Raw genomic sequence first — 19,051 nt, forward strand, 5'->3', positions numbered from 1 at the left:
ATATAATAATATTACTGTATATCAATTCACAGACTTTTTTAACACCCTAATATAACTCAAAAACCTGAATCATAGAAATGCAGGAATCCAAAACTTCTCCCTTGAGCTTTCGAGGATCACCCAAGAGAGGACATTTTATTTTTCTAGGGATTGTCCCTCACGTCCTATTCCAAACCCTCCTCTTGGCTCTGTTATCAATCCCCTCGAGAGATCTCAGCACCGTTCCACTGTCCCTTGCTCTTCTCCCTAAGCCACTTTATCCCTCTTGGGACAAGGACCCTTCCTGCATTCCCCAGCATCAGGCGGTTTTGTGACACTGACTTTTATTCTCAAGGTTCGAGGATAGTTAGCGGGGTAGACTGCAACAGAGAGAAGGAAAGTGTCGAGAGTTAGAAATAAGGCTTCAGTCTTTTCCGTCTCTTCAGATTTCTGTCACAGGATCGCCAGACATCTGTGTCCCAAGCAAAATCGGCCTGGCTTCTCTATCGTCACTCAAGAGGCAGGCCGATGCTGGTACTACTGGGTTTCAGGGTCAGAGTGTGTGTGTGTGTGTGTGTGTGTGTGTGTGTGCGCGTGCATGCGTCTGTGTGTGCACGCGCGCGTGTCTGCGTGTCTGTATTCCTGTTCCTCTCTGGCTCCCATTTGCACGTCCATCTCTGTGCCTTTCCATGACTCCTGCTCTTCATTCCATCCCTCCTTGTCTTTATCTCTCTCTGGATATTCCTCGCTTCCTCTCCATGTGTGTTTGTCTCAGATAACCTCTTAGGCCTCCCACTGTCTTAACATTCTTTCCTTTCCCATTTCCAGAGCTGCAACAATGGAACCTCCCCTCCTCTGTTTCCATCAGAGGACTAAATAACTTCTGTTTGATTAGTATGCAGAGAATTCAGAAAATGCATCTTTCAAGGTTTTTCCCCCAAAATGGCAGAAGGGAGCAAGGGAGGTGTCTTCCCCAGCAAATGTTGTCCTTGTCCTTCTACCCAAATGCAAGAAACTCCTGCAGCTTTAAAAAATAGCATGATTTCATCTTTTGACGGAAATATGCCCAAATTTTAACACTGGCTGTCTTTGGGTGGCAAGAAATGCTTTAGTGTTATTAATTTTTTCTGTTTTTCTGAATTTTCTAAATTGTCCAGGGCAAGCATGAACTACTTTATTACAGTAAAATTTCCAACGTATTATACACCTGCCAGATCTTAATCTTCTCAGCAGCCTTAATAGGTAGATATTAATATGCCTATTTAGAGGTTCAGAAAGGTTAGGCAATTTGCTCAAGGTCACACAAGCAGAGATGAAAAATCAATCGAGACCTCAGGCACTAAATCATGCTCCTTATAGGGGTCCAATCTCTACTTTGCTTGCAGATACAAAACCTTTTATACTCCTGAGAGCTTAACAGATCATCCAAACTGCCTTGATGGACTCCTCACTATAAATGCCAGGGGTTCTGTACAGTATGTTTGACAATATTAGTCTTTCCCAGGGAAGAAATCTACTTTCCTACCCCATTGACATCAGGCCTATAATCTGTAGGAGGACTATACGTCCTGAGCCTGTAGAACTTGGAAATGACACATAATTTGCTTGAGTTAATGAACCATGGATGAAAAGTCACGTCACTTCCGCACATAAGTGGTAAGAGCCCGCTTATGGTTCTCCATGTTTCTCTCTTCTCTGCCACAAGGCAATGTCCCCAAGAAGGTCAATGTATAAATATGAAGTGGAGCAGAACTGTAGTTGACCTATGATAGACATATAGCCTGAGCAAAAAATAGATCTTTGTTTTTGTAAGACCCAGAGATGTGGGGGTTGTTTGTTACCACAGCATAACTTAGCCTAAGCTGACTGACTCAATATATGGAAGATTGCAAATGCATAAGCTGTTACTAATATGTTTCATACTTCTTCTTCTTGGAAGGAAAAATAGGGGGAGTCTTGACTAAAGCATTAGTGTAAAGTTCCACTTCTTTCTGAAAATCATCTTGGAGAAATTATGCCCTCCTCTAGAGTATATTTCTGCGGCACACTCTCCTGATAGGGTATGCTGTCAGAATCAGTCCCAATTACAGGTTCTGGATCTGCCCAAGGAGAGGCAAGCCAATTAGTGCATGACTGTCAGTCATTGGAGGACTGTGTGGAAGAAAAGACTTAGCCTGTCCTACTCCCCTCCGGGGGCAACTGATCTCAAACCAACAGCAGCCACAGCTGGAGGCTCAAGGCTCAGGTGCTGTTTTAGCAAAGCATGAAGCAATAAAGACCCACGGGAGGAAGGCTGGGGTGGTGCAGTTAATTATCACCTTCGGTCCAAAATCCACAGAGCCACACAGCCTTCACAGACAATCTGCCCTCTGTGTGCCTTAGCAAAGCTGCCTCTGAGAGAAGAATGGCAACTTAACCAAAAAGCTGAAGGCTCAGAGGCAAAAGAATAGCTGTCATCACTAGGAAATAGATAGAAGAGAAAGCAGACACTGCTTCTGCCACTGGATGAAGCTGCCAGGTGATTTTTCAAAGAATCCCTGGAGGGTGGACGTGGTCATCTCTTCTCTAAGTGACTCAATTGGTAGTTCTTTTACTGAAGTGTCTTTATTCAATTTGTTCTTTTCTCAGGCCATTTCATCATTCTTGCATTCTTTCATCTGGGCCATCGTTCTCTCCTTCACTCATTTTAGAATTCATCTGTTCCTTCACTCGTCCAACAAGTGAGACCTCTGAGCACAGCACTGTTCCAGACACTAGCAGCCTGAGCAGCATACAGAAGAAGTGTGGGCAAGGAGACAGGGCATGACCAGCAGGAGAAGGAAGGACACAGAGACAAGATTTACAGCTGAGCTTTTGCTACTAGGGTACACGAAAACTCACTCAAGGAGACAGGGCATGACCAGCAGAGCCAAGGACACAGAGCCAAGCTGAGCTTTTGCTACTAGGGTACACGAAAACTCAATGAAGTCTGCAGTTCTGGCTATTATTTTAGGATCTTAGATATGAAGTGAAGTCTCCAGTTCTGGCTATTATTTTAGGATCTTAGATATGAACAAAACCTCTTCCTTGCTACAGGTACAGTCCTAACCTCTGGCTCACGGCCAGAAACTTTGATGCCGAACCATGAGATGTGTGGGGATCATGAGCTCCTAGATCATGGACAAATACTAGTTGGTAGAAGGTGTGGCAGACATGGAAATTCACTGCTCCAATCTGCCTCCAGAAAAAGCTTGCTTCCCAAGTGGAAGGGGCATGGTTTCTTGACAGCCTCCAGCTTCCAGCTTCCAGCTTCTTCAGGGTCTGCCCTAGTTTTCAAGCCAAGTCGAACTATTCTCAGGGCAGACCCCAGCCAGACTAAGCAAAATGGGTGCAGGGGCCTGGCCATTTCTACCCAACACAGGGCTCCTCTAGTGGGCAATCTGAGCTCCAGAGCACCACGGCTGGCAAAGACTGTCGGTCTGCATGATGATCTGTCAGCTGCCCCTGTACAATCTTGCCTCAGCCCGTTTTCTCTCCTGTCAACCTTTTTCACCTTTACTTCAATCTTAACGTCTGATTTGTGGAGAACCAGACAGGTACGGAAGGGCAGGAGGAAATATGAGAGGGAGGAAAGAATGAACAGGATTTTCTCACACCAGGAGTTCTATAGTCCGAGATGGAGCAGTTTTTTTCCTGCTCCTTCTCAGAGGACAGATCAAAGTCCAGGTCTGACTTTGCCGTAAGGAGTCTTGTCATCATTTCTGACATTCTCACCTGAGGCAGGATGGCATCATGTAGGAGGCACTAGGTTAGTAGGGAAGACCAGAACATAGCCCTGTGGTCTAAGAGACCAGCTGGGCAGACTGGAGCCAGGCAGACTGGAGCTGGACAGACTACTCTGACTCTGATCATTAGAGTTGTCTCTGAAGGGCCATTTAATGCTCCAGACCCTAAGGGACCTTTGGAGGTCAGTTTCTTGCTGGTGCAGTAAAGTGGAAAGACCAACATGTTTACTTCAAGGACATGCATCAGGGAGAGCTGCATGGAGGAGGAGGTAACATTTGATCTGAGCCTTGAAGAATGTGCTCCCTGAGGATAGAGATATAAACGGAGGCCCACAGGCTACTCTGCACACATGTATTTAGAGATCTGAGCATAGCTCAAGGTATCTCTCAGGCCTCTTTGGGCACCAGCAACAGAAACTGACTCTGGCTATATAAAGGAAAAGAAGACTTACAGGGAGGAGCTGAGGGGCCAGGCAGGAAGCAGACAGAAAACTGGCAGGCCCTATGTGCCAGGAGCTTCTTCAACGATCCCACCAGGGCACCATGATTTTTAGTGTCTGAGTTTCTCTGCTCGCAATTCAGTTTCTGGGGAGAGGTACAGTGTCTTCCCATTAGCTAGGTTACGGTCTGATGCCTTGCTTAATAGGCCCAGGGAGACAGTATGCACACTCCAAGAAGTAAAAGAGAATGAGGAGAATGTGAAGGCACAGAGCCAAGGAGGGAGAAGTTTCTAGAAAGGCAGTGACCAGCATTATCAAAGGCAGCACACAAGGCCAGCCAAATGAGGACAGGGATTTCCCCATGGGAATTAGCCATCAGCAGAGCAATGTCAATGTGGAGGTAAGGACAGAAGATGGATGCATGGGTTGAGGATTAAATGGGAGGAGAAGTGTGGACAGACCACTCCTTGGAGAAAGTTTGGATAAGAAGAGAAGGCAAGATATTGGTTATTAAAGAGGTCAAGGGATAAGTGAGAGATTCTTTTAAAGATAGGATAGACTCGAGCCTTTTTATAAGCTAGAAGGAAGGAGCGGAGAAGAGGCAAAGGTGAAGATGCAGAAGAAAATGGCCTTGATAGTCAGAGCCCAGGGGTAGAGGATGGAGCAAGGGCCTGGGCACAAGGGCTGGCTTTTGAACTCTGTCTTTGCCATTGTCATCTGTTCCTTACTGCTCAGAATGCAACATACATCACAGATTCTTGATCTCTCCTTGCTTAAGAGTATTATTTTAACCTCAATTCAGCCATAAGCTCCTTGAAGGCAGGAATCATGTCTTTATAAGTAGAACAGGAATGGTACTACATAGAGATTTGAGAGACCAGAATGTAGGACCAATTTGTGTTATCAGATTATGCTAGCCTGCATGTTACTCATACCCAACTACAGTGGCCTGGCCAAGTAAGTTTTAATTTTCTTACAAAATAAGAAATCTGCAGGCCGGCAGTTCAGAGCTGATACAGCAGCTCCGTAGTATTTTTGCGTATCAGACTCCTTCTAAATCTCCACTTCTCCATTTGTAGCAAGTGACTTAGCAGTTCATGCTTGTTACCTCATAGACTCAGGATGACTGGCCTCTAGGCTAATATCCACATTCCAGGACAAAAGAAGGAAGGAGAGAGCTGGGAGCTCCTGTATTTGGAAAGTAAAACCTTCTTAATAATCCTAAGCAAACTCCTGTTTGCTTCTCATGGCCACTTCCAGCTGCACAGGAGTCTAGCACTCTAAACTCAATTGGGGACTCATTGTATCTTTGCTTCTTTTCATCCCTGCCTTCTTCCTAACAGCATCTTTTGGGAGTTCCTTTGGGGAGTTGCTTCTCTCCACTATGAGAGTCTCAGTGGGAGAATAAATTCAGAGGCCTTCCGTTCAGCATCCAGTGTCAAAAGGATTTGCCAACACATTCCCCAGGACAGTCAGGGGGCTGTCTTGGCCAATCAGAGGGTCTGTCCCAGGACTTTGGCTCCTGAATGAATGAAATAATACAAAAGAAGTGACTAAAATGTAATCATCTGACCCTGCATTGGTACCCTAACTAGACCATTTCTATTCAGAGATCATTCCTAGGGTTTTCACTTTCCAGCTTTTTAGATCTCTTTTCTTCTTGTTCCTTCCTAAGCCTGGCTCATCAACCTTCCTATAAGTTCTGAAGACCAAATCCTACCAATAAAATCACTTCTATTCAGTTAGCAGAGACTATTCCTATTGCTTGTAACAACAACAACAACAACAAAAAATCCTGATACTCCAGCCCCATCTCTGACCAGCTACATTTGATCTTGAGAAAATCATCTAACCTCTTGGGTACTCTTTACTCACTGAAAAATGTGAATTATTCCTAACATGCTTCTCACTGTGAACAACGTATTATGACTTTGACCTCCTTCAGAAGTCTTCCTTTGCACCAAGCGGGCCCAGATGGACATCAAAGTCTGGATTACAGTTTTAGTAACAGGGGAAGAATATAAGAGCTCCATAAGGAAAGATAATTCACAACATGGAATGCTACTACTGGAACATTCCTTAGACAATTAAGCCAGGTAGATGCTAACCAAAACCCACTTTACTGCTGCTAGCACCAGACTGCAATGTTTTCATTAGCAAGTAGGCACTGTTTAATGTTCTTGCCACAATTTCAAGGGCCCACTTATTAATTCTATGATTTCAACTGTTCTTGATTATAAGACCACTTAACAGCCCCAGGGTAAAACCTGTTTTTAGGGAGTCTTTGTTTCCCATGTTAGCCTCTTCTGCAGCAGACATGCATCTGCCTTACGAAATTTCAGAATACAGAGCAGAGGCCTCTGTATTCATGGTCTATACCTTCAAGGAAAAATTACACTGTTAGGACAGCAAAATGGCCCCAGTTTGGCCTTATGTTCTAGCAAAAGCTCATTGCTTAGCTGCATTTAATAATCCATGAAACACTTCTATTAACTTTAGTGTGTAAATTGTGTGGCTGAAGAATGGGTAAAAAAAAATGTGGGAAGCAGAAATAAAAAATATGCGGAAAATGAAAATAAGTGAGATCTTAAATATTTAATCAAGGCCTATTTTCAGGTAAGTAGTTACCATTTGGGGCCCTCGGATGCCAACAGAAGCAACAGAACACCATTCTGAATTATTAAAATGTCTAGGGAAACCTTTTTCTTCTTACTACTTTTCAATGAGTATATAATCTTTCGAGCTAAGTTTTGCTTAAATATTTAAAACAGACATTGGGTCAAACATAAAATACTAGAAGTTCTTAATCTAATATTCACCTGTAATTGTGAATCAGATTATACAATGCATCTCAACTACTTCATTTTATTTTTTTCTTTCTGTATTCCAATCCTTCCCAATTTAAGAAAAATCCAATCTTAGTTAGTTGAATATCTGCATTCTAGAACATTTTGAACTGTATATTTACTGATTTTGTTTATATTTTTATTGGCTCAACTTATTCATTTATTTAACAGAAATTTATTGAATATCTACTAGGTGCCAGGCACTATTCTAAGTGTGGGGATGTATCAAGGAACAAAATATATAAAGACTCAGCCTTTTTTAGACCTTATATTTAAGTGAGGAAGACAAATAATGAATGAAAATATGTATCGATAACAGATTAGTGCTATGAATGGAGTAATATGAGAGTGTTTGTTGTTTGTTTTGTAAGGAGGGTGGTCTATTAGAAAGCTAATAATTGGGCAAGTTGCCTTGGGAGCCAACAAGAACAGCAAGGCAATACTTCTGGAATGCAAACAGGCCCACTGTGTTCAAGGGACAACAATAAAGCCAAGGAGACTGGAGGTGAGGAATAGTTACCATCAGGAGACAATGTCAGGGAGAGCCTTGGAGGCCATTGGCAAGGACTCGGTATTTTATTCTACTTCTGGTGGAAACCACTGAGGACTTTTGAGCAGAGGAGTGTTGTGAAGTGATTCATATTTTAAAAGGATTACTTTAACTCAGTAGTAAGTATGGCCAACAGAGCCAGGTTGACAAAATAGTGGCTTTCTGGTGGAGGCCTGCTTCAACAGTCATATAAGAAAGACTTGGCATTGCTAGTATCTCGTCATTGCTTGTAAGAAAACACCTATCTTCTGAAGCACTTGGAGTGATCGAAAAGTTTGCCCTCTTTGATCATTTTTAAAGTCCATGAGGCTCCTTTCTGAGAGCTCAGAAGTCAAGGTTATAAGTTCATCCAAATGCAGAGTTGACCCAGTCCTCAGTCCCACCCTGACCTGTCGAAGAGCAAGTTTTCCAGAATGTCCTCAGGACACATCTATAGGCCTGAAATAGTTTGCCCAAAGTGCTCCTATTGAAACTTCATCAGAACACCATTAGGTCATAAAAGAAAGCTGCACAATAATGTTACAGCTTGATCTTATTTGGTAACCACATTTTTATGTCTAGAAATAATTTGTAGAATGTTCAGAAATGAGCTAACCTAGCAGGTCCAGTTTTATCCCTTTACAGACCTCCTTCTTCCAGCCTTTTGGGCCGGGGGGAGGGATAATTCTGAAGCATATTCTTTACACTGCTTTCTAGATTGTTCCCATAGATTAAGTTCTAGTCACCTATTATGGTAGCTGGTGGAACAAAGCATCCTTTACTGGACTTCCAAATAAACAACTTGAACTTGAATTTTTGTCTCAGGATATGCTTCTGAGGGACCCAAACTGAGGCATTCTCTATGTAAAATCTTCCTCCTTCATGAGGTGGTATTACCTGGCTAATTCCTTGACCCATAATGGTAGATAGAATTCAGGAGAAATGAAATTTACCAATAAAAGAGAGATCCAAAAATATTATTCCCATTATACTTGCAACCCAATAGCCCTTTATGCCCTCAAGAAAATGTCATGACTCTCATCTAGAATAGTTGTCTCTCCAGAATGGATTTTTCAGCCACTGTCCCTTGCCCCTCCTCCACTTAGATTAGGTAAGGTGTGGCCGTTCCATGAGACTCTTACCTCCTTCCACTAGGAGACATTATTTCGTTCCTAGGAAACCAGACTTCACTACTCCAGGGAAATATGCATCCCTTGCATGAGGAAATCATTGCCCAGCCTCTGCCTCGTTCTCTCTGTCCAGCCTCTCCTTCCCTGAGTAAGGGCCCAGACTCAGAATGAGTCTGTGCTGCACACAGATTCTTAGCAAGTCCCTAACTTTCTTATGAGCCTCCCACTTTGCTGGGAGACAAACTGAATTATCGATAGGAGAACATCCAAAGATAATTAGTTATCCTTGAATTTTTTTAAATCTCAGAGTGGATATGGTCTTTCTGAGTTTGATACACAATCCAGAGGCAATAAAAAGAAAAGAGCAATAAATCTGACCAATATTTAAAATTTCCAAGTTGTTAAAAAAAAAAATTAAAAAAAAAATCATCCTTGTGCACATAAGTATTGAGCTGCTTAATCCTCCCCTCCAGGAGGCAGAGGTTGTTACCTCCAATTTCAGAGGACAGTGAAGCTTGGGGAGGTAAAGTGACTTTGCCCAAGGTCACCTTGAAGAGGCACAGGTCACATCCTAATTTGGAGTTACTCCCAAATCCCTGATCCTCAAGAGCTGGACAAGGGAAGGAGAAAGAGAATGAGTAGACAAGAAAGGAGGCAGAGCAGAATATGGACCTGAGAAGGCCTATATCGGCCAGGAAGGACTCCTCATGGTTAACTGGGCCCAAATTCATAACCAGAGTCAGCCATTGCTGACAGAGGCCTTTCATACACTCCACATTTCAGGGAAATGCTACAAACTGAGCCTTCAGCCTCCTGCACTGTGTTCCTGCACTCTGAGCCAACACTTACAAAGTAGTTCTACGTCATCCAATTGGAATTGCACAGCTATAGCCTTAGTTGCATCTGTACTAACCAATCAGAGTGTCTCCAATCAGAATGCCTGAAGCTGATCAATCAGATGCACAAATTTGGATTTCTCGTTTGCATAAAAATGGACCAATTGGGAACCAGGGCAGGAACTTTATAAAAATTGGCCTCCCTTTGTCTAGGCAGAGCACACTTTTCTGTTTCCATCTGAGTTTGCATTTCCTGGAGTTGTAAACTATTTACCTAAAATAAAGTTTTTCCTTTTTCCACACCCCAGATTGGGAACTGGTTGTTAGATTGGTGGCAGTGAACTTTTGTTGACAAAAGGAAGAGGAACTCTCTAAAGAGAGAAAGAGCTTCAGAGAGGGCATGGATACTGTTTTTCCAGTCTGAGTAGGGAGAGGTGGACCAGGCCCTTCACCTGGGCACTTAGTGGGCATGAGTTCTGCACCCCCTGTGGTGATACAAGAGGGACACATATGGGTCTTCCTAAAAGTTAGGACAGTGTGCCTGTCCAGCCATCCTCATGGGAGTACTGTGAGGATCTGCTGACCAGTCAGGGGCCCAGAGCCAGCTTTATAAAAAATACTCTACATACTTAGCATTTGTTAATAGGAAAAGCTGCGAATTAAGTGTGCAGCAATCACAGAACCTTTACATCACCTTTGATGTCTCTTATTTGCACACTCCAATACACTCCATTAGAAAATCCTATTTGCAGAAACTGATGAATCTTGACCTTCACCCCACTGCCCCTGGGAGGTCTGAGATTTATGGAGGGTTCTGGGTGGGCAGAGGAAGCCAGGCCACATTGGGGAAGCAAATTTGGGGAGTAAATTACCTAAGAAGATCTGAAGGGATAGGGACCTGAATTTCCAAGACCCCAGAATGTTTTTCTCGTTCTAAATAAATGCTTATTTATAAGCCTTAATTCTGACGGGCTTTCTTTCCCTCCTCCCTACAATTTTTTAAGCTTCAGATCCCTAAGAACCTTCATCCACTCCAGGTTTGAGGTCTCAGAGCTCACCAGGGCAGGACTTGAGATGTGTAAATTTATCACGAGAAGGATGGCAGAGGCACAGGAAGAGAGTAAATCCTCATCTAACATGGCAGAAAGTCAATAGATAAATCCAGAAATTGCTATATAAGCTTATTTTTTTTTAGCGACAAGGGTGACCACCAGAAGACCTAAATGGAGGAACTGATAAAAGAGCTGTGTATGGAGAGCAAGAGAGTCCTGTTGCTTTCTTTATAGGAACATCTAGAAAATTGTATTTCGTAAAAAGTATTCGTGTGTTATATTTTTAGTTTGATCATTAAAAAAAGAAATTAAAGAAAGATAAATAAAACGGAATACAAAACACAGGAAAATAAAAAGCAAACATGCATGCTCCACAAAAGGGCCAGCGGGTAGTAGCAGGCATGGGGGTGGGGCGAAGGGGCGGGGCCCAGAGCTAAGTTTCCCTTGGACTCCGCCCACAGCGGGGAGCCAGGGGAGCACGGGGTCAAATTCACGTTAGACCCGCCCCCCAGCGCGTGGTTGGAGAGGGCTTGTCCCGGGGCTGCCCCGCCGCAGAGGTCCCTGTGACCCCAGACCAGGCGCTGTCCCCGCCCGGCCCTCGTGTGCAGGACTGCGCTCGGGCCCTGCCAGAGCCCCGGTTCCGCGCGGCCGATGTCCCAGCCGCCGGAAGTTGCCCGAGGCTCGCCGAGCGCCTCTGAGGAGCCCGGCGTCGCGCAGGTAAGCGCAGCCCGGGCAGGCCCAGATCAGCCCGCCTTTGCCCCCGCGGGCGCTCGCTGAAACCTAGGCGCCGGGGCGACAGGTGGCGGCGGGGTGCGGAGCCCGGCTTTGGGTCCCGGGTCAGATGGACCCAGAACGCCGTCCCTTTACCGCAACGCGCCGCCCATTCTCCCTTCAGCGTTATCAACCTAACCCCATTACTGCTGTGGCTCTGACCCGAGCGCAGCGGATGTGAGTTCGGATGCCACCTTCAGCACTTGTGCACTTCACAGATATGAATAAGTATCCTACAAATTTTTATCGCGTGCCACGGAGTACCCGCCACTGACCTAAGTGCCAGGCGTACAGTGGTGGTTAAACGAACGTTGCGCGCGTCCCCGTGGAGCACACAGTCTAGTGGGAAAGACCCACGCTGAAATGTAAACGTTAAAACTATTAGAGCTGTAAGGATAGAAAGTGCAAGCTTCTAGGAGAGCATTTAACCGTGGTCCCCATCTGTAGAGAATGCTGGAACTCGAACTTGAATGTGAGTTGAAGAATTTCAGAGTGGAGAAAACCGAGCAAACACATTTTGTTGGGAGAGAATGTGGCTTGTTTGTGTAAAGGAAGGTCAGTGGGGCTGGCCTGCGGAGAGCTGGGGGCAGCAAGTTCCTTAACTTCCTACTCTGTAAAATGGGACCATTCCTACCCACTGACCATTGAGACTTTGAATGTAAATGACTTCATGGTGTTCAGATGTGTAGTAAGTGAAGTAAAGGTAAAGGCCGTTCTGGATGGAGCAGGATGTTGACCTGGACTAAACAATGTCCTGCCTCTGGGCAAACTTACTTCCCCTCTCCTTGAGTCCTGTTTCCTTATCTGAATAGAGTGTCAAACAACCTGGTCTCTAAAATGATGACTGGTTTGGTCATTCATTCTGGAAACATGTAACTGCCTCCCACCTTACATGGGCTCTGAGGATTCACAGAGAAATCAGACACAGGCCCTGCCCTTCTGGAGCTTCTCTAGAGCAGGCTGGGTGAAGTTTACTGAGTTCCAGCCTGCTGGGCTTGGTGCCATGGAAGCCCCAGAGGAGGGAGTCTTTATCCTCTGGCCTTGCCCCAGAAAGCCCCTCTGCTTCCGGCTAGGTAGTCATTTCCCAGGAAGCCTCACTTGTTACTGACAGCTCTATGAGACCCCCAGAACATAAAGCTCACATTCTTCCTCTGAGCATCAGTTACTTCCTTTCATTGGTGGCATTACCCCCTAAAATTACCAGAAATCTCCCCAGAGGCAGCAGCCCTGATGGTCCCTCGCTGAGGACTCCTCAGATCTCAAAATTCCAGGGATTTAAGAGAGGGTCATGGACTTCAGGAAATACCTGTCAACTGCTTAGTGTATTTTATTGTCTCACATGACCCCAATTCTTTCTTTGGCTCTGTTTATATTGTTGGTGTAAACAGATTTGCTCCATGAAAAGTGGCTGGGAGGCCCTGAGAGTGGGGGAGCACAGTTGAGAGAAGTTGGGCACCGTTTGTGAGTGGCGGTAAAGAAAAAAAAAAAAAAGGCACAGAGGACAGATGTTAACAGAAGGGTGCTCGAGGGTGGGGGAGAGAGGGCAGTCTTTCTGCTCACTCACAGACCACCAGGGCAGTCCCAGACTTGGAGAGAAGGAGAGCACTAGGCTAGGCATTTACAGATTCTTATTCATTACTTCCCAGCCGTGCCTGACCCTAAATAGGTCACTTGTAGTCAGTCTGTTTGTGTAAGCCGACCACAGTGCTTGGCATATAGTTCGCCCTGAAGAAATATTAACTTCCTCTTCCCCTAAATGAACTAAAATACGAATAATAATAGTGCCTACCTCAGAAGGTTATTATGAGGATTTAATAAGTTAATGTACCTCAAATACACAGAGCAGTGCCTCCTGTAAGTTACTAGTACTGCTGCTGCTATTATTATTCCATTTTCTGGGCAAAAAACTGGTGAACTAAGGTAGGTGGAAGGCCAGAGGTGGGGCAAGGGGATAGCTCTGAGAGACTGTACTGGGTGATTAGCAGGGGAGTTGGGTTATCTGTTGCCAGGGTTTTACCAGAAAACATCAACCCTGGCAGGAGAAAAGGAGTGTTCTGCATGATAAAGGGCCTCCTGGACAGCCACACTTACTGTCTGAAAGCCCAAAGACTCAGGCCAAAGAAAATACAGCAAAAGTCATGGGGGAAAACTAAGGTTGAAAAGATTTTAAAATGTCCTGTTATTAGTCTCCAACCCACAGCTGTGTGTGGTTGTCCTGTGAGGGGCTGCTCTTGCCCACCCCATGCTGACCCTGCCCTCATATGGTAATTGCTTGAGACTTGTCTAGGACCTGTGGAATCCAATTCTTAAGTCCTGTATCCAGCAGAGTACTGAGCCCATAATGAATGAATGAAGGAAGGAAGGAACGAACGAACGAACATAAACCTACAAGGCAAACATCCCTGTGAAAGTACTGAGCCCATAATGAATGAATGAATGAATGAATGAACGAACGAACGAACGAACTAATGAACAAACGAACGAACCAACGAACATAAACCTACAAGGCAAACATCCCTGTGTTGAAGCGTGATGTCGAAAGAAAGGAGTATGAAAATAGAGAAAGATAAGTAGTGTTTCTGAGCACTTGCTAAGGACCAAGCATTTTTATGTTGCAGCTTCGTGGGGAACAGGTAAAATTTCCTACATGACCTCGCATGTGTCACGGAGCTCTCTCTAAAGCTCAGTTTTTGCATCTGTAGAATGAAGATCATTGCTCCTAACTGATAGGGCTGTTATGAGTATTCAGTAATGCTCATGTATATGAATTGCTATCCCTAGTGTACAGCACATAGTATAAGTGCTCAGTCAATAATAGCTGCTGTTGTTATATTTCTTAATCTTCCCAATGATCTCTACTGTGGTGAGGAACGGAAGGCCACAGACACAGATAGGTGATGTTGTTTCTGAACTCTCTCCCATCTGGAAGCAAAGACTGTCTGCAGACACTAAACAGACAGGTTGTATGAAATGAAGTCAACTTTATGTGCATTTCATTCATTACTTAACGTACTCGAGTATGTGAAATCATGAAAGGAAAAAAACCTGCAAAATTATAATTTATGTGCCTTTCAAGTTCAGGTATTTTATCATCTAGATAAATCTTCCATGCATCTGTGTTAAACCACTTTAGGCTGTCGAAGCTCTTAAATAAAGTGGCTTGTCCTGACCAGTGTCTGTCTTTGCTCGTTTATCATAGTTCCCTAGTAAAGACAGACAGATCCCATTTTGCAGGGCAGCTCTCAGGATGGCAGTTCCTGCCCCCCTGTTTTAACCATGCAGTTCTGCATGGTGGTGTTTAACAAACCACAGTGGACTCATGATTCCCTCATCATTGTCTCTCACTGCACATAGACCCACAGCACCGATCTAGGAACTAGGAACAGAAAGGCATTCTGTCGCTAGTGTGAATCTGGGGAAATCAGCTCCAGGGAAGTCTAAGGTTCTCAGAGATGGGTTATTGGGTGAAAGGCCTCGGATGAGGTTGGCAGTGTCTTCTGGAAATGAGAACGGTCTGCTCTTTCCACCCAGTAGTACCATCTCTGGGCCAGGCCTCCTGCCCAGTAATAATCTGATCTGCCTCCCTGCTGTCCCTGCCTCTGGACCTAGAGCTTGAATCCCTGGAGCATCTGCTTTCCCATAGTCCCAGTGGCCACCTCGCCAGGCAGGCATGCCCTTCTCCAGCTTCCCTGGAATTACATCCTCTGCTGGGCTGTGAGCACTTCTGCAGCTATTGGATCACGTGTTCCTGGCACCCAGCACCATGCCTGGCTTGTTGTCCTTCCTCCCTACCCCCTTTCTTCCTTCTATAAATCGTTCAGACAGTGTCCTGGGGATTAGAATGCTGAGCCAAAACAATTTTAACCCTCCTGTGGCGCACAGACGTGTGAGACAGATTATTAACAAAGATAGAATTAACCATATATATACATATGTCAAATTATATCAATGTCAAATTATAAAACCAGATTAACTGCCATGAGACATAAGCCTGGTGTGCCAAGAGAATGTGTAAAGGTGGGACAGATATAGAAATATAGTCAGTTTTAATATAGAGTATATCCATAAATGTTTTTGTTTGTTTGTTTTTGAGGTAACATTGGTTAATAACATATAAATTTCAGCGTGGGACAGATATAGAAATTTAGTCAGTTTTAATACAGAGTGTATCCATAAATGTTTTTGTTTGTTTGTTTTTATTGAGGTAACCTTGGTTAATAACATATAAATTTCAGCTATACATTATAATTCCATGTTTGTGTATACTATAGTGTGCTGACCACCAACATAAATACTGATTGGAGACTTTTACTCACATATTTATATACCTTTGAAGACTGTTGGATGGTATTTTTCTATAAATTCTGGTAAACAATGTTTTAAGCTACTAAGTTGTTTTACGAGGATGTCTATATATTTCCAAAAGTAATTGTGCTTTGCCTTCGAAATAGGAGAATAATGCTGATGCTCCAGTTTACTTACCCCTTTAGAATTTACAAAGCCTCTCCTTGGATGTTGTCTCGTTGTGCTCCAGTTCTCAGCAGTATGCAGCTCAGGGTAGATCTGGTGCAGTGGGCGCTGGACCCCTCTCCCATCTAAGGGACAGGGTCCACCTGAGAGCTTGTTTTCTCCTTCAATAACCCTGGGCACACCAGGCTGAGGTTCCAGTGTAGATTTTATCACGCTGTAGTTTGTGACCTGCCATCTGAGAGAAAAAAAGGACAAAGCTGACTGCTATTGTCCCGAGGGCAGGTCTGCCTGTCTGCATGCAGACCCTTACCATCTCAGCATAGTACCTCATGAGGAACCAGTGGCCTTCGAGAGGGACACCACACCTGCCTTTAAGCCCATTCAGTTCCACTGAGAACAAGGAGAAAACACTAAAAGGCCAGTTTTAATAAGATATGCTCCAAATAGCCCCAGGAGACATTCTTTTTCCATGACTGAATATTATTATATAGTTATTTTATTTGTTTGGCCAGTGCTATTGACAAAATACATCTTTGAACCCCACCAGTCTCAGATGTAGACCTTATTACAAGAGATGAGTTGCCACTTTCCCCAAAGCAAAGGAAGAGGACTGGCATCGCTGCGCAGAAATTAACAAGGCCTTATGCCACTCTTGGTGGGCTGGATTTGACTGCTGCATTCTCAGGGTACAACTGTAATAGGATTGTAATTGTGCGGTCTGAGCCATGGGGAAAAGAAGTGGCTGTAGAAATCACCCTTCCATCAGGCTGACACACAGTGACGGTATTTATGCTTCTTAAAAGTGCATGTTAAGTGGTGGGTATTTATAAAAAGGGTTCTGAGGAGTAAATGTGTCTATCACTCAACCTAGAACATTGTAGAGCTCCTAAGATGATTTTAAATTAGAGCCAATCTTCCTTCCTGCCTTCTCCCTTCCAATAGCAACCCCTATCCTTGCTTCCTCTTATAAAATGAACTGTCAAGGCAGGACACAACCAAGATAGGAGTGTTGGAACTGACTTGCAGAAGTGGAGTTAACATATTAAAGGCACATACGTGAGGTTTAGTGCCTTGATTCCAGTCCTTCCCACCTAGTCACAGTATTCAGAACACAGGAGAACGTGGAGCAAAGCTGACCGGCGTTCAGCCTAATCCCATACTAACCACAGACATCAGCAGCTCTGCTGTCAGCCCGTCTGCTCAATGAAAAGGGTTTGCAGTAGGGGGTGAAAGAATGATGAAAACAAGTGATAGAAACAAACCCAAATTTGGGCCTAATAAGTTGCATATTGGAAAGAATGTATGTCAGTGTCAGCAAGGGAATCACACCAAGCCAGGTGAAGAGCAGGCTTTAAAAGGCTAGATGTTTTCTGTGAGCAGGTGATCATTAGGACAGAATGCCTGTTACATGAATTAGTGTGTATGAGTCTAAACTGAACTTGTGATTGACTTTTCAATGTTCAGTTTAAAGATCAGAATTGATGTTTATGGCACGAACCTATACTTCGTATGAAAGACTGCTTTACTTTTTAATTCTTCCATTTGGCCTTCTTTTATGTAACTTTTATGATGCTTTTGGTCATTCTTGCCTTAATGTGTTTTTGTGAGAAAAGGATGCCAGTGTCTATTACCTACTTTATATTTTGTGAGTAATTAAAGGTCTGCAAGTGATAAAGGAAAAAGCTGCCTGTTTCAGGTGTCACTGAAATGCCACTACCCTTTGGCTTCTTCAGGGATTCTGTCTTAATAATTTGAAAAGTGAAAAGAGCTACTGTATAAAGATGCATTGTTATTTATACTGGGGAAAACTTAGAAGTGACCTGAATATACAGTATAGGAAGATGGTCAAATTACAGAACACCACGTTGATGCAATATTATTATGCAGTATTTAAAATTATGAAGATTAGCAATGTGAGAAGCTGTTACATGCTCGATGAACAGAATGCCATTACATTAAGATGTATGCAGGAAAGCAGTCTTCGAGGGAAGCCTCAAAGGGGACAAGAATTGCATGTGAACAGTGGAACTATGCATAACATTTTTGCATATTTCAAACTTTCTGTATTGTTTTATTACTCCTGTAACTTTAAAAAAAATCCTCAGATGAGCCAAGTTAAATTGTGATCTTTTTGCTGTTTGCAGTTTTAAGGGCATGACATTTGTGGCCTTACCCTGATTAAATCTTTCAATCAGCAATTTTGAAAGCTTGGCTGTCTGCCTCCATGTCTCTGATGAAGAGACATCTTCTGGGCCACTGGCTGAATGTCCTGCAGCTATGCTTACTCTGGCCTTGTAGACTCAGATTCTCAAGGTTTTTAAGGCAAAGAAGGTAACTGCTCCTTCCTGCCCTGTCGTTTCATATCCCTCTGCCAGCCTCTCTCCTCCTTGTTCCCCACCTGGTCCCCAGGGGTGAGGTTGGGGTGGGGTGGGGGTTGTGTCTGCAATCTTTGGGAGCCTCTTTAGTGAAATTTCAGCTTCTTTGCCCCCCAACACACACACACACACACACACACACACACACACACACACACACACACACACACATTGGGGAGGGCCCTCTGCTTTACTCAGTCTACTGATTCAAATGTTAAATCTCTTCTTTGCCTGCTCAGGCCTTGGTACTCTGGTACCTCAGGGATTGCACTGCCCTAAGGTACTGTGGTACCTCTTAATGCCAATTCACCCTGTGTCGGCCCTGTATCTGTGTATCCCCTGCTGCCTGCCTAGTGTTGGCAATGGCCTAGTGCTTAGTAAAGGGCATCCTAAAACAGCAGCTCTCAAATTCACTCATTTGGCCAAACATTGAGAAATCATGACATGTGTCTTCATTTGAAACAAGGATTTGAGTACTGCACAGTTTATTTGGGAGGACATCCCAGAAGCACTGGTAAGTGGGGAAATGAACCAGAGGAACACACCATCAGGCAGGTCACCAGTGTGGACCACTAGAGTTTCAACCTGTTGGGAGTTCCCAGCAGCCAGTGTAGAACACCCATCCCAGAGTCAGCCTCTTGTGGGACTGGGTATGTATATACCACTGCTGTCCTTCATTGGTTGAGCATTGCTCCTAGGAGGAGTGAATTCTCTGAGACTTCCAGCAACTTTCAGTCACCAGGTGAAGCACCAGGGCAAAGAGATGCAGATGCTGGCATGTGGAAGTCAAGCTGGGTTCTCTAAAATAGTGAGGTCCAAGAGCTCAGGGCATAGCACTGACAGCGTCGACTGGGACACT

At 44.2% G+C, this 19,051-nt stretch overlaps 1 protein-coding gene across 6 annotated transcripts in view; it reads left to right on the top strand.

Annotated features, from left to right (window-relative positions):
* NMNAT3 (nicotinamide nucleotide adenylyltransferase 3) overlaps nucleotides 1-19,051 on the top strand; it is a 113,211-nt gene that overhangs the window by 5,698 nt on the left and 88,462 nt on the right. For 4 of the 6 annotated variants that reach the window (XM_025043614.1, XM_025043618.1, XM_025043615.1 and 1 more), the window contains exon 1: nucleotides 11,062-11,293. The exons of 1 other annotated variant lie outside the window; for it this stretch is intronic. The gene's annotated coding sequence lies outside the window, so the exon portion shown is untranslated. Of the gene's footprint in view, nucleotides 1-11,061; nucleotides 11,294-19,051 lie in introns of those variants that run through there. One more of the 6 variants, XM_015585840.2, reaches the window with a different exon arrangement.

The sequence above is a fragment of the Pteropus alecto genome, unplaced genomic scaffold (assembly GCF_000325575.1).
Source record: "Pteropus alecto unplaced genomic scaffold, ASM32557v1 scaffold92, whole genome shotgun sequence".
Taxonomy (NCBI): domain Eukaryota; kingdom Metazoa; phylum Chordata; class Mammalia; order Chiroptera; family Pteropodidae; genus Pteropus; species Pteropus alecto.